This window comes from Pristiophorus japonicus, chromosome 7, assembly GCF_044704955.1.
Source record: "Pristiophorus japonicus isolate sPriJap1 chromosome 7, sPriJap1.hap1, whole genome shotgun sequence".
NCBI lineage: Eukaryota > Metazoa > Chordata > Chondrichthyes > Pristiophoridae > Pristiophorus > Pristiophorus japonicus.
The window spans coordinates 44,047,675-44,061,336 of NC_091983.1; positions in this window are offsets into that span (position 1 = coordinate 44,047,675).

Here is a 13,662-nt window from a genome sequence, read left to right on the forward strand (position 1 = left end):
GACCTGGTGGTACTTTGCCTGGAAGATTCCTCGAAAAGATATGCCAGTACCGCTAGACGGCAAAATAACGACTTTGCCGTGAATCTGGGCAGCAGCGACGGGAGCTCCCAATCTCGGTGGCAAATGCAATCCTCGCCAAAGTGCCGCTGAGGAGGGGGGAGTACATAAAATTAAACATTTTCGCCAACAATAAAACCACTGGAAGATCTTCAGGGACCCCATACATATAAATCGCTGGGAAAAAATAAATAAAAGAAGTTCACTAGCCTTTTTTTGCAGGTCTTCTTACTTACCATTGGGGTTAGACTTGCCTTCACGCAGCAGGCCTTCCCCCTGCTGCAGCCGAGTCCCGGCCGCACCAAACTGGCAGCTCGGCAGGCGGGAGGATACTTATGCACCTTGCACGCCAACAGCCGTCAGCGGGCAGTTCCCAGGGGCCCTCCCCTCCCGCCGGCCTCCATAAAAATGGCACCGAGGAGAGACCACAATTAAAACTCGGCAGCAGCCAGCGGCACTGGGTGGTAAGGCCATCAAGTTCAAGCCCCATGTATTTTATAATCTCTTGAACACTCTTGAATACTCTTAGTATTGTGTTCCTAACACAGATGAGGCTGCACACAGGGAGGTTAAAGTAACAGTGACCTCAGTCATTAATAAGACACTCCAGGGTGAGGAACAGGCCTTAGAGGCCGGCTTATATACAGTGCTCCCAAGGGATGCTGGGATCCCTTGGGACTTCAGGGGATGAGCTCCTTGGTTGCGGAACATTGGAGTGCATGCTTTACAGATACACAACATCACTCGCCCCCGCAAAGTCAAAGTGAAAACTATTTACAAGGTGAGGCGGTCGGGAGCCTTTCTTTCCCTGGTGGAACGCCTCGGTACAAATGTCTGTTCTGGTGTGTTGGCTGTGCCCTCGTTAGGCTGGCGTGTTGTTGGCCCTGCAGGGCTGCTGGGTGAACTTGGCCTTGCTGGGCTGTTGGGCATGATGGGTTCGATTTCCTGGTCCGGCGTGGTGTCGTTGATCCTTTGGGTGTGTGTTGTGGGCTCAAAAAAGGTGGTGTCTGCTGTGGGTTGTTCAGGGCAGTCTGTGAACCGCAGCCTCGTTTGGTCCAGGTGCTTTCTGCAAATTTGTCCATTGTCTAGTTTGACTATAAACATCCTATTCCATTCTTTAGCTATCACCGTGCCCGCGATCCACTTGGGACCATGTCCATAGTTTAGCACATACACAGGGTCATTCAGATCAATTTCCCATGACACGGTGGTGCAACCATTGTTTACATTTTGTTACTGCCGCCTGCTTTCTACCTGATCATGCAGGTTGGGGTGAACCAGCGAGAGTCTGGTTTTAATTGTCCTTTTCATGAGTAGCTCAGCCGGGGGCACCCCTGTGTGTGAGTGGGGTCTTGTCCGGTAGCTGAGCAGTACTCGGGACAGACGGGTTTGGAGTGAGCCTTCTGTGACTCGTTTAAGGCTCTGTTTGGTGGCTTGTACTGCCTGCTCTGCCTGCCCATTGGAGGCTGGTTTAAACGGGGCCGAGGTGACATGTTTGATCCCGTTGCGGGTTATGAATTCTTTAAATTCGGCACTGGTGAAACATGGCCCGTTGTCACTGACCAGTATGTCAGGCAGGCCGTGGGTGGCAAACATGGCCCTCAGGCTTTCAATGGTGGCGGTGGCGGTGCTTCCCAACATTATTTCACATTCAATCCATTTTGAAAAAGCATCCACCACCACCAGGAACATTTTACCGAGAAACGGGCCCGCATAGTCAACATGGATCCTCGGCCATGGTCTGGAGGGCCAGGACCACAAACTTAGTGGTGCCTCTCTGGGCGCGTTGCTCAACTGAGCACATATGCTGCATTGCCGTACACAGGAGTCTAAGTCAGAGTCGATACTGGGCCACCACACGTGGTGATCTGGTTATCGCTTTCATCATTACTATATCCAGGTGTGTGCTGTGGAGATCCAAGATGAACGTCTCCCTGCCCTTTTTTGGTAGCACTACGCAGTTACCCCACAACAGGCAGTCTGCCTGAATGGACAGCTCGTCCTTTCGCCGCTGGAATGGGTTGATTCGCTCTTGGTGTTGCCCAGGACAGTGATAAGCTCTTTGGTGTACGTTCTCAGTTTCGTGTGGATGGGGCTCAGGGCTGGTCTGAATGCCTTGTTGCACCACAGTCTCTCAAACATCTTTTTACTAATGATGGATTGGCTAGCGCCAGTGTCCAGTTCCTTGGCTATGGGTAAGTCATTCAATTTTACGTTTAGCATTATAGGTGGGCATTTCATCGAAAATATGTGCATCCCGCATACTTCAGCATCTGCCTCCTCTCTCTGAGGCTCGAGATTGCTTTGATCCACCATGGACCGATCTTCCTCTGCCACGTGGTGGTTTGCAGGTTTTGCAGAGCTTGCAGCTCATTTGCAAGCTCGTTGGAGGTGGCCCATTGTTCCACAGCTCTTGCAAACATACTCTTTGAAGTGGCATGAATAGGCTGAATGGAAGCTCCACAACGCCAACAAAGGTGTGAATTGCCTTGCATTCATCCTTTGTTGGGGACTCTGAGTCATCTGGGTCACCTGAGGCCTGCTGGCAGTTGCAGACTCGTGGGTTCTGACCCGTACATTTCTGCTCGCAAACACAGTTCCAGTTAATTTATGAACATTGCTAGCACTTGTGTGCTGAGAGATTTGTTTGGTGTTATCACTGATCGCAATGGCCTTACTGAGGGTCAGTGTCTCTACAGTCAAAAGTTTTCGTAGGATGGTCTCGTGGCCAATGCCCAGTACAAAAAAGTCTCTGAGCATTTGCTCCAGGTAGCCATCAAACTCACATTGTCCTGCAAGTTGCCTTAGCTCAGCGACATAGCTCACCACTTCCTGACCTTCAGATCGTTGGCACGTGTAGAACCAATACTCGCCATCAGCACACTCTCCCTCAGATTAAGATGCTCCCGAACCAGTGTACACAGCTCCTCATACGACTTATCTGTAGGTTTAACCGGAGCCAGAAGATTCTTCATGAGGCTATAGGTCAGTGCCCCGCAGACTGTGAGGAGGACCGCTCTCCTTTTTGCAGCGCTTCCTTCTCCGTCCAGCTCATTGGCTACAAAGTACTGGTCTAGCCGTTCGACATAGGCATCCCAATACTCACCCTCCAAGAACTTCTCCAGGATGCCCACAGTTTGCTGCATCTTTGTGTTGGATTCGTGTACTCATCGCCAGTTATTGTGTTTCTAACACAGGTGAGGCTGCACACAGGGAGGTTAAAGTAACAGTGACCTCAGTCTTTAATGAGACACTCCAGCATGAGGAACAGGCTTTAGTAGCTGGCTTATATAAAGTGCTTCCAAGGGATGCTGGGATTCCTTTGGACTTCAGGAGATGAGCTCCCTGGTGGTGGAACATGGGAGTGCATGCTTTACAGATACACAACACTTAGTTCAACTTAACTCTATTTATTTGGGAAATCTCAGACAGCCATGTGGAGCTTAAGATGACACTCCTTCACAGAACCTCTCTCTCAATACAGCTCCCTATATCTCCCAGCTCGAGGGCGCTATACATTATCTCGTTACAGTCCCCGCCACAACCTGCGTTCCCTAGCCTCTGACTCCATCCCTTTTCCTAGCATCTATCTGAGGCTAAACCAGACTGTTCACAACCTAGGTGTTATATTTGACCTTGAATTGAGCTTCTGGCCACATATCCATGACAAAACTAAAACCGCCTATTTTCACCTCCATAACATTGCCCTCCTCCAGCCCGCCTCAGCTCTTCTGCTGCAGAAACCCTCATCCATGCCTTTGTTACCTCTAGACTTGACTACTCCAGTGCACTCCTGGCTGGCCTCCCACATTCTACACTACATAAACTCGTGGTCATCCGAAACTCCGAATCCTAACTTGCACCAAGTCCCGATCACCCATCATCCCTGTGCTTTCTGACCTACATTGGCTCCCGGTGAAACAATGCCTCAATTACAAAATTCTCATCCTTGTTTACAAATCCCTCCATGGCCTCAACGTTCCCTATCTCTGTAATCTCTTTCAGCCTAACAACCCCACAAGATGTCTGCGCTCCTCAAATTCTTCCCTCTTGAGCATCCCTGATTATAATCGCTCAACCATCGGTGGCCGTGCCTTCAGCTGTCTAGTCCCTAAGCTCTGGAACTTCCTCCCTAAACCTCTCCACCTCTCTTTCCTCCTTAAAACCTACCTCTGTAACCAAGCTTTTAGTAATGTGCCGTAATTTCTTCTTTTGTGGCTCGGTGTCAAATTTATCTGTTTCGTTTTGTAACACTGCTGTGAAATACCTTGGGACATTTTACTACATTAAAGGCATTATGTAAATAAAAGTTGTTGTTGTGGCCTGTCTAGATGCATGAATATTAGGAGGCTATTCAATTGTAGGATTATCATAGAAAATGCTAGAAATCTCAGCGGGTCAGACAGCATCTATGGAGAGAAACAGAGTTAACGTTTCAGGTCAACTTGTCTGAAGTTAACTCTGTCTCGCTCCACAAATGCTGCCTGACCCGCTGAGATTTCCAGCATTTTCTGTTTTTATTTCAGATTCCAGCATCCGCAGTATTTTGCTTTTGTGTAGGATTATCACAGTTGTACTCAATCTTATTTTCACTTGACGTCCACACATGCACACTTCCCACCAGAGATCAGAAGCAAAAATCCTAGCTGAGTTTTCCCCTCCCTATCCATGAGATGACAAAGGCAATTTTATTACTCCAGTAGTACTTTGCCTGAGATCAGCTTTTCCATTTTTATTTGGTAAAGAAGAAAAGATAAAAATTATTTTATAAGAACATAAGAAATAGGAGCAGGATTAGGCCATTTGGCCCCTCAAGCCTGCTCTGCCATTTAATACGATCTTGGCTGATCCGATCATGGACTTAGGTCCACTTCCCTGCCGCTCCTCATAACCTCTTATTCCCTTATCGGTTAAGAAACTGTCTATCTCTGTCTTAAATTTATTCAATGTCCCGGCTTCCACAGCACTCTGAGGCAGCGAATTCCGCAGATTTACAATCTTCTGAGAAAATAAATTTCTCCTCATCTCAGTTTTAAATGGGCGGCTGCTTATTCTAAGATTATGCCCCCTAGTTCTCAGCTCCCCATCAGTGGAAGCATCCTCTCTGCATCCACCTTGTCAAGCCCCCTAATAATCTTATACATTTCGATAAGATCACCTCTGAATCTTCTGAATTCCAATGAGTAGAGGCCCAACCTACTCAACCTTTTCCCATAAGTCAACCCCCTCATCTTCGGAATCAACCTAGTGAACCTTCTCTGAACTGCCTCCAAAGCAAGTATACCCTTTCGTAAATATTCCAGGTGTGGCCTCACCAATACCCTGTATAACTATAGCAAGACTTCCCTGTTTTTATCCTCCATCCCCTTTGCAATAAATGCCAAGATTCCATTGGCCTTCCTGATCACTTGCTGTACCTGCATACTAGCTTTTTGTGTTTCATGCACAAGTACCCCAGGTCCCGCTGTACTGCAGCATTTTGCAATCTTTCTCCATTTAAATAATAACTTGCTCTTTGATTTTTTTCTGCCAAAGTGCATGACCTCACACTTTCCAACATTATACTCCATCTGCCAAATTTTTGCCCAATTCACTTAGCCCTGTCTATGTCCTTTTGCAGATTTTTTGTGTCCTCCTCACACATTGCTTTTCCTCCCATCTTTGTATTGTCAGCAAACTTGGCTATGTTACACTCAGTCCCTTCTTCCAAGTCATTAATATAGATTGTAAATAGTTGGGGTCCCAGCATTGATCCCTGCGGCATCCCATTAGTTACTGGCTGCCAACCAGAGAATGAACCATTTATCCCAACTCTCTGTTTTCTGTTGTTAACCAATCCTCTATCCATGCTAATATATTATCCCCAACCCCGTGAACTTTTATCTTGTGCAGTAATCTTTTATGTGGCACCTTGTCAAATGCCTTCTGGAAGTCCAAATACACCACATCCACTGGTTCACTTATGCTGCTTTTGTGCATTTTACTCATTTATTTGAGGGCTGAGTTTAAGGCCCCTACGACGTGTGCACACGCCTGTAGGGGTTCCGCAAGTTCCGGCTTCAGGCATGCACTGAGGATGCGCTAAAACCCAGAAATTGCGATCTGTCAAAAAACCTCTTGACAGAGCGTACAAATCTAACTGAAATGGGCATTCACGGGCAGAGAGTTGGCTATTTGCCCAAATGTTGCCCAGCGAATGCCCATGAAATTCTTAAGCCTAACTAAGGCCTGCTTTTGTCAGCATAAGACTTTTAAAGGACAGAAAAATAATTTTTTCAATAATTTAAACAGTTAAAAACCTGTGAAACAAGCTAAGTTTATTTTTAGAACTTTAAAATATGTAAATTTACTTTTCAAAAAATTACATTTTTGTTTTAAATAATTAATTAAATTCCATTTTCATTAATTTTAAATATGTGATTTAAAAAAACATTATTTTAAGTGTTTGTGTATTTTTGGAGGTATTACCATTCATAATTGTGATGATTCCGTATGACTGGGAATACCCCTATTTTGATTGGTTGGGCCAGCCCACGTGGTCCCAGGGACGCTTGCAAAACACCTGTGCCCCGGTTTACGTGGGCCTCTAGACAGGCCTACGCATAGAGGTCCAGGAACGCAAGCCTCCAAAACTCCCGGACCACTAGGTAAGTTTGTAGATTTTTTTCAGGACAAATTTTTTTCAGCCTCCAACCGCAAATTCTGCACCTTTGTGTTTTGTATGCACCTGACTTGATGGGACTGACACATTTGCCAAATAAAGCAAATTATAAAATCCTGTATTAAACATTCATTCTGTGAGAGAAATTTGGCATTAGGGGTACCAGCGGGACAAGGATTAAAGTGCTGGTTACTGCACCGACCCATAAGGAGGTAAAAGGCCTCTCTTCGGCCTTGTACCAAGGCTCCAGAAGTTATCAATTCAATAATATTCCGATAGGATACGATGTGAGAACCTAAACAGACATTGATAAGACCTTGCGAAGAGACCCGAGATAGACTTCATGGCACCAAAGGAAATGTATAACAAATTCCAACCTAGAGATACCATTCTGGGAACGGTCTAAGATGGTCACAAGATCATGGCCTGTCAGTCAGAGCTCATGACCTGTCAATCCGGAGTAGTACTGATAAGGTAGTCCAATTAGAGATCTAGGGAGGTCTTACCAGGGAACGGAGGGGTTTTTGAAATGTATAAAAGTTGTATGATTGTGCTGTTCGGGGCAGGCAGCTGTGATGAGGGATGTTCCCGGACATTCGTAATAAAGATCGTTATACTTTGCCATCCGTCTCTGTCTGCTAACTTCGAGAATTGCGATCTGGGCTGGGGCGAGTGTCGACCCTCTATATCAGTGGGCCCGCTCGTGGGAAAAGAAACCTTCCCTCTCTCCCCTCAACATTTGGCGCTGCGAGCAGGGTACGGACTTCCCAAACGGAACAATGACCCAGCTGTTGGGGTGAGTATGTTTTAATTTACCACCTTCAAGTTAGAGCTGTGGCATTGTAAACCGCAAGCGAAGGACATCCGTACAAAAGAACCATCTGTAGTGAGTCCCGGAGGGATGGAGACGGAGGACAAGGACGATCTAGGGGTGAAAGGGGGTCAAAAGGTGCATCCTAAAATGCGCACGTGGAGGTAGCACGGCAGTGCGAGGGTACGATGCAAGGGAAGAGATAGAGGAAGGTCTATTGACCTGAAGCAGTACGAGCGCACGGTGCAGGGACGAGAGAGTGAGGACATAGAGACAACGTCCTGGCAGTGACGGGATATATTGACCCAAAGCGTGGCAGTACGAGTGTACAGCGCCAAGGGAAGACATGTAGATAGTGTCCTGCGTACCTAACACGAATTTAAGGGAGTACCCAAGGCCCTCATAACCCCAAAGAAGATGGGTAACACGGCTATTAAAAAGGCGAATAAAACCAATCATTAATTGTAACTTGCGTAACTACGTAATGCCATAAAAAAACTGATAGTGACTATCTTAAAAATAGAGCCTGCCAAACAATTAACAGGCTTGGTTGAATGAAGAGAGACTTTTGTGAATGTATGTCGTTGAGTGAGAGTCCTTGTGTGATTTTCTGACTGTGGAATGAATTTTTCATGTTTCTGAAAGCCTGTTTGGAAAGATAGTGCAGCTCCACCCACTTTTCCAAACAGAGTGAAAGTTTTTTTTAACCCTTTGTAGTGTTGTCCTGTATGTGGGAAGTTTTAAGACATTTTAAGTTAGAAACGCAGGTGTGGATTTATTCGGATAAAGATTGAAATTACAACATTTGAGATATTAAGAGAAGGCACAGCAAAATACTGAGATGGATTAAAAAAAAAATGATTAAATTAAATCTGATCTCTTAAAGAAAAAAGGAGGATATAAAACTAAAAGGTTTGGAAACAATCTAGAAATACCTTCAGGGATCAGGTCAAACTCCTGGGCGAGTGGTGAACTATCTGCGAAGGTGTAAAAGGGACTTTTGAAAAATGTTAAAACAGCAAGCTTTAGCAGTTTAGAAAAAAACATTGTAACGACCTTGAAACTGGAACCTTTTTAGATAATGAAAAGCAGCCCTCAAAGCCTACGTACTAGACTCCGTTCTAGTTATGGAGAAAAGAAAAAGATAAAGACGCCACTTTGAAAGTAAACAAATTGAACGAATTTGAAAGAAAAAGTGTCTTCGATTGTCTGATGATTTTAAATTAACAAATTTACGGAATCACGAGCCCTCCGTGTAAAATACAAAACCTAATTTGAAGAAAGCTGATCTGAAAAAAAAAAAGACGTAACGCACTAATTAGGTGCTGGGAAAAAAAAGGGGTGTTTGCGATGGAAAAGACATAACTTACTAAATACTAGTTGATATTGGCTGTGAAAAAGATATTGGTTTAATTGAAAAAAAAGAATTTGAAGAGGTAAAATACACTCTCCATTGATAATGATTTTAAATTATGAGAAAGTTTCACTGCAGTTTGAAAGATTTCCAAAATGGACGTTGTTTATTAAGAAAAGTCCCGAACAGTCTAAACAAGCAGGAGGGTTTTGAAAATAACGAGGAGAAAAGATCTAAGCTATGCGAACTCAGCACAGAAAGAAAAAACTGGGAATCTTACTGAATTTTTAAATTCTTATAGAAAATGGAACTGGCACGGATGTTTAGATTTTGTGCTGAGAGAGAAATCAAACACAAGATTTGCCCAGTGACCAGGACCGGAAAAAAAAACGAAATGTTGGAATGTATACAGCTTGTGTGAAAATTGGATTTCAGTAAACAAAATAGCTATTAAAAATGTGTGGTCTCGTTTTAAATCAATTAAAAAAAAAATCTTTGGCAAGTACTTGAATTAGAAGTTAAGAAAAAATTGGAGTTCAATCTAAAATGTTGTCTTTCCTGATGAGAAGACTTTTATTATGATGGCTTTACTAATGATTTCTGCTGTTTTAACGGATACCTAATTTCTAAGCAAGTTTTGAAGGCACAAAGACTTAAAAAATAATTTTTCGGATGATTACGTGAAGTCGCGTAATGACATCAGGCTTTCTCACAAACCTGTAAAGGAGTTAACCCTTTTAATAACAGCTGTTTTATTCTGGACGTTATTAATTTGGATTTCTTAATAGAATAAAAAAGACTCACCTGACAGATAGAGGAAATGGTGAGATAGTCAGAATAAAAATATAAAAAGAACTAACCTATGTAATAATACTCCCCTGATACAAGTAAAAGAAAGATACTCAAACAAAACAAATTCAAGAGTTAAAAGCTAAGATAAATAAGCTGGAAGAGATTTTTTTTTAAACGGGGCAGTGCGCAGCCATAGCACCATCACCTATGGCAATAGAGCCAATGTACTCCACGGTGGGTAAGTGTAGTCCACAAACCCTAACCTAACCCTTACCTCCGATTTCACAAAGTGACCGCAACATGCATGGATAAAAGATGAGTAGACCAGAACCTAACACCTGGTGACGACCAGGCTATCTGTTTAAAATTTGCAGATAAAACACTCACTGAGATGGGACCACAGCGGCAACTTCGACTCTGGAGACTCAGGATACTGAGAACCTTAAGGCTCACGCAAGCACTGGATAATACAGATGGACTACAAGAGATATAGCACACGCAGGAAAGACACAACTACATGAACTAGCTTTTTTAAATTTAACTGCCGAAATATGCATCCCAGCAGCCAAGGATTGGAGCAAGGACAGAACGTATTTTAACGCATGGCTATGTTTAGTGTATTAAGTAAGGTTGTAATGCAGCAGGCTGCCGATGCCATGGGCGCCAGTATATTCCGAGGACAGGAGCAAGTTCATAGGACCAAAAGGGGAAGGGCGCAGAAATCCAACTGGATGGAATTTCAGTTCTAGAAGCTCATGCCTGGGCGGATGAAGCTGCAAATCAAGCAGCCAAATCCACCCCGCAAGAAACCAAAGGGTGGGAACAGAATGGAGCAAAAGGGGGGTGGGATGTTTAGGAAAACTGGCCAGTGGGATAAAATGAAGACTAAGGGAGGTCTCTGGAATATAAGGTGTATGTCCTGAAGCGTGACACGGTTATAACACGGAGAAGCCGGTATTGATTATGCGCAGCGCGAACAAGAAGGAATACAACCTAAAAAGGGGGGCGGATGGAGTCTGGAGGAAAGATGACAATAAATGTCTGGCTGGGACACCAAACATGCCCAAAGGGACCCTGGGAAGCCCAACCACTGCCCCGACAACCACCCTGGGGACAACAACTCTTCCCAGCACAACCACGCAAGTCCCCCCATAAGCCCATAAAGACTGGAGCCAAAGGGGGGCTAGTAATAAAAGAATCTAAAGAAAGGATATAATTTGCGTCAGCGACTACTTAACCTAAACCTAATGGATATAATTTTTCCTAGCTTCTGTGAGAATGAAACTATAAGTCTATACCAGAACCTGGCACAACGAATCCTTGAAGGCCCGGAACCCACTACCCTGAGATTTAATGTCAGAAAGGGAACAGGGCAAGGTCGAACAAAAAAGGAAATACTGGAAACACTAGGCACGGGTTATGTGGCAGGGGTTACGACGATGAATTCCATAGACCTGTATGCAATATACGACCGGGTTAACAATTTAATGGCGTAGTCTTGAGGGGTTTACTGGGGCGGGACATGGATAACCAAGCCCTACAAGCGCGGTTGGGAGATGGCACGGAAAGGGAACTGTTACAATACATTACAGAAGCATGCCAAGACAAATTTGATTCATGCAATGGGGAACGACATAAGTAAACGATTACAAGCTGAGATAGTTTACTCCGGGTATGGGGCCTGGATTAAGTGAAGTACAACATAACTTGGAGCAACTCCAGAATGGGGACATACCAGATTGGATCCCAAACAGCATACTTAACAATTGGACTCCAGATAAAAAAATGAATAACACATGCGAGGTACGAAGGAATAGTCACGCATGGGTGCCAAATTTCAGATGTATTACTGGACGGGTGAATATGATCGGATTTATGTTGTCCATACCACAATATGATGTAACAAGGGAGACTCCTTATACCAGATTGATAATATTGGTGAAGTGAGAAACCAAACTCGGTTGCGTTACCATCAGCCTGCCAGACGGGTGATTAAAATTAACAATAGTACCAAAGGCACTGACATAACTGACTGCTATAAAATTAACCAAGTGGTTTTATGTCGAAGTACGCCACGAAGGACGAATGATGATTGCAGGTTCCACCAAACAAACGGATGCATGCTGAGTATCACTCCTCTCAAACACGATTCCGAAACAATCGCTGCTCCACAAGGGAATGGAGATTTGGTGCGTGAGCACAGGAGCAGCCAACCCGATGATTAAGACCAGGGGAGGAGTCACCCCCTGTGTCATCACCAACCCTAACTTGTGTTTCAGGCCCATGGGAAATTTAGGCATAAATGGATACCACATACATCCCAAGACAACGAAAATCATCCACGGAACGGTCATGGATACCCTCCGAGAGGGGTACAAGGAGGTGGTATGGGAACCACAAGGCACCGGAATTAAATGAGGAACAATTACGTTTGGTGCAAGGAATCCAGAATCAAAGACGACAGTATATCCAGTTGATGGAAGAAGTAGACAACCTACAGAGAGACACTGATCAGCTCTGGTACTCAAAGCTGTGGGACATTGGACTTGATATTCAAATTCACCCATGGATAAGAATAATATCACATGTACTTGTAGTAATACAGGGCCTGGTTCTGATGGTCATGATGGGATTAACATGTGCACGAATTAAACAGGTCAAACGATACATCAGAGCACACACTATGATTAAGGCCATAAGGGATGAAAATTTAAGCAGTCCTACAGGAAGGACTTACCTTATATAACTCTGCGGGAAAGGTCTCTGGAGGTCCCGAAGCTTGGGAGATGGCCACCCAGGTGAGCGGACTATCTGGAACTTGCCTACAGGGAGATAGTTATTGGGAAATATGGCCAGCTTGGCGTATAGTCAAGGGCCAAAAAAGGGGGAATTGTAAGAGAAATTTGGCATTAGGGGTACCAGCGGGACAAGGGTTAAAGTGCTGGTTACTGCACCGACCCATAAGGAGGGAGGTAAAAGGCCTCTCTTCGGTCTTGTACCAAGGCTCCAGAAGTTATCAATTTAATAATATTCCGACAGGATACGATGTGAGAACGTAAACAGACATTGATAAGACCTTGCGAAGAGACTCGAGATAGACTTCATGGCACCAAAGGAAATGTATAACAAATTCCAACCTAGAGATACCATTCTGGGAACGGTCTAAGATAGTCACAAGATCATGGCCTGTCAGTCAGAGCTCATGACCTGTCAATCCAGAGTAGTACTGATAAGATAGTCCAATTAGAGATCTAGGGAGGTCTTACCAGGGAACGGAGGGGTTTTTGAAATGTATAAAAGTTGTATGATTGTGCTGTTCGGGGAGCATCTCCACTCACAGGCGGCTGTGATGAGGGATGTTCCCGGATGTTCGTAATAAAGATCATTATACTTTGCCATCCGTCTCTGTCTGCTAACTTCGAGAATTGCTACGTGGGCTGGGGCAAGCGTCGACCCTCTATATCAGTGGGCCCGCTCGTGGGAAAAGAAGCCTTCCCTCTCTCCCCTCAACACATTCCATAATCTGCCTTGCTATGATGAACATTCATCCACTGATATTTGCACTGACACATTTCTTTGCATATTTTATTTTGATCGCACATGAAAGCTCACACCTGGTCAAATGGTCCAAGCAGTTGAGAATTGAATTTTGATGATTGGCAAATCATAACAATCTTCTTTTTTTTAAATGGTTTGAATAACGTAGAATGAATAATTACCTCAAGGTAAATCTTCAGTGATTGAATTACACCCATTTAGCTTTGAATTGAGTTTATTCATGGATGGTATGCCTTGGCTAAATTAAGTTATTATTCTTAATCGGCTTTTATACTTAAAAGATTTGGGTATGTTTTTGTTAATTTTACATAAGTCAAATGATTACGCAACCATTGACTGTATGACTTTATTTCTAATAATCAATCTTTTGTGAAAGGGAAACTACAGAAAATTAAAGAAAGTTTTAACTGGCGTCTCTTAAAAATCTTC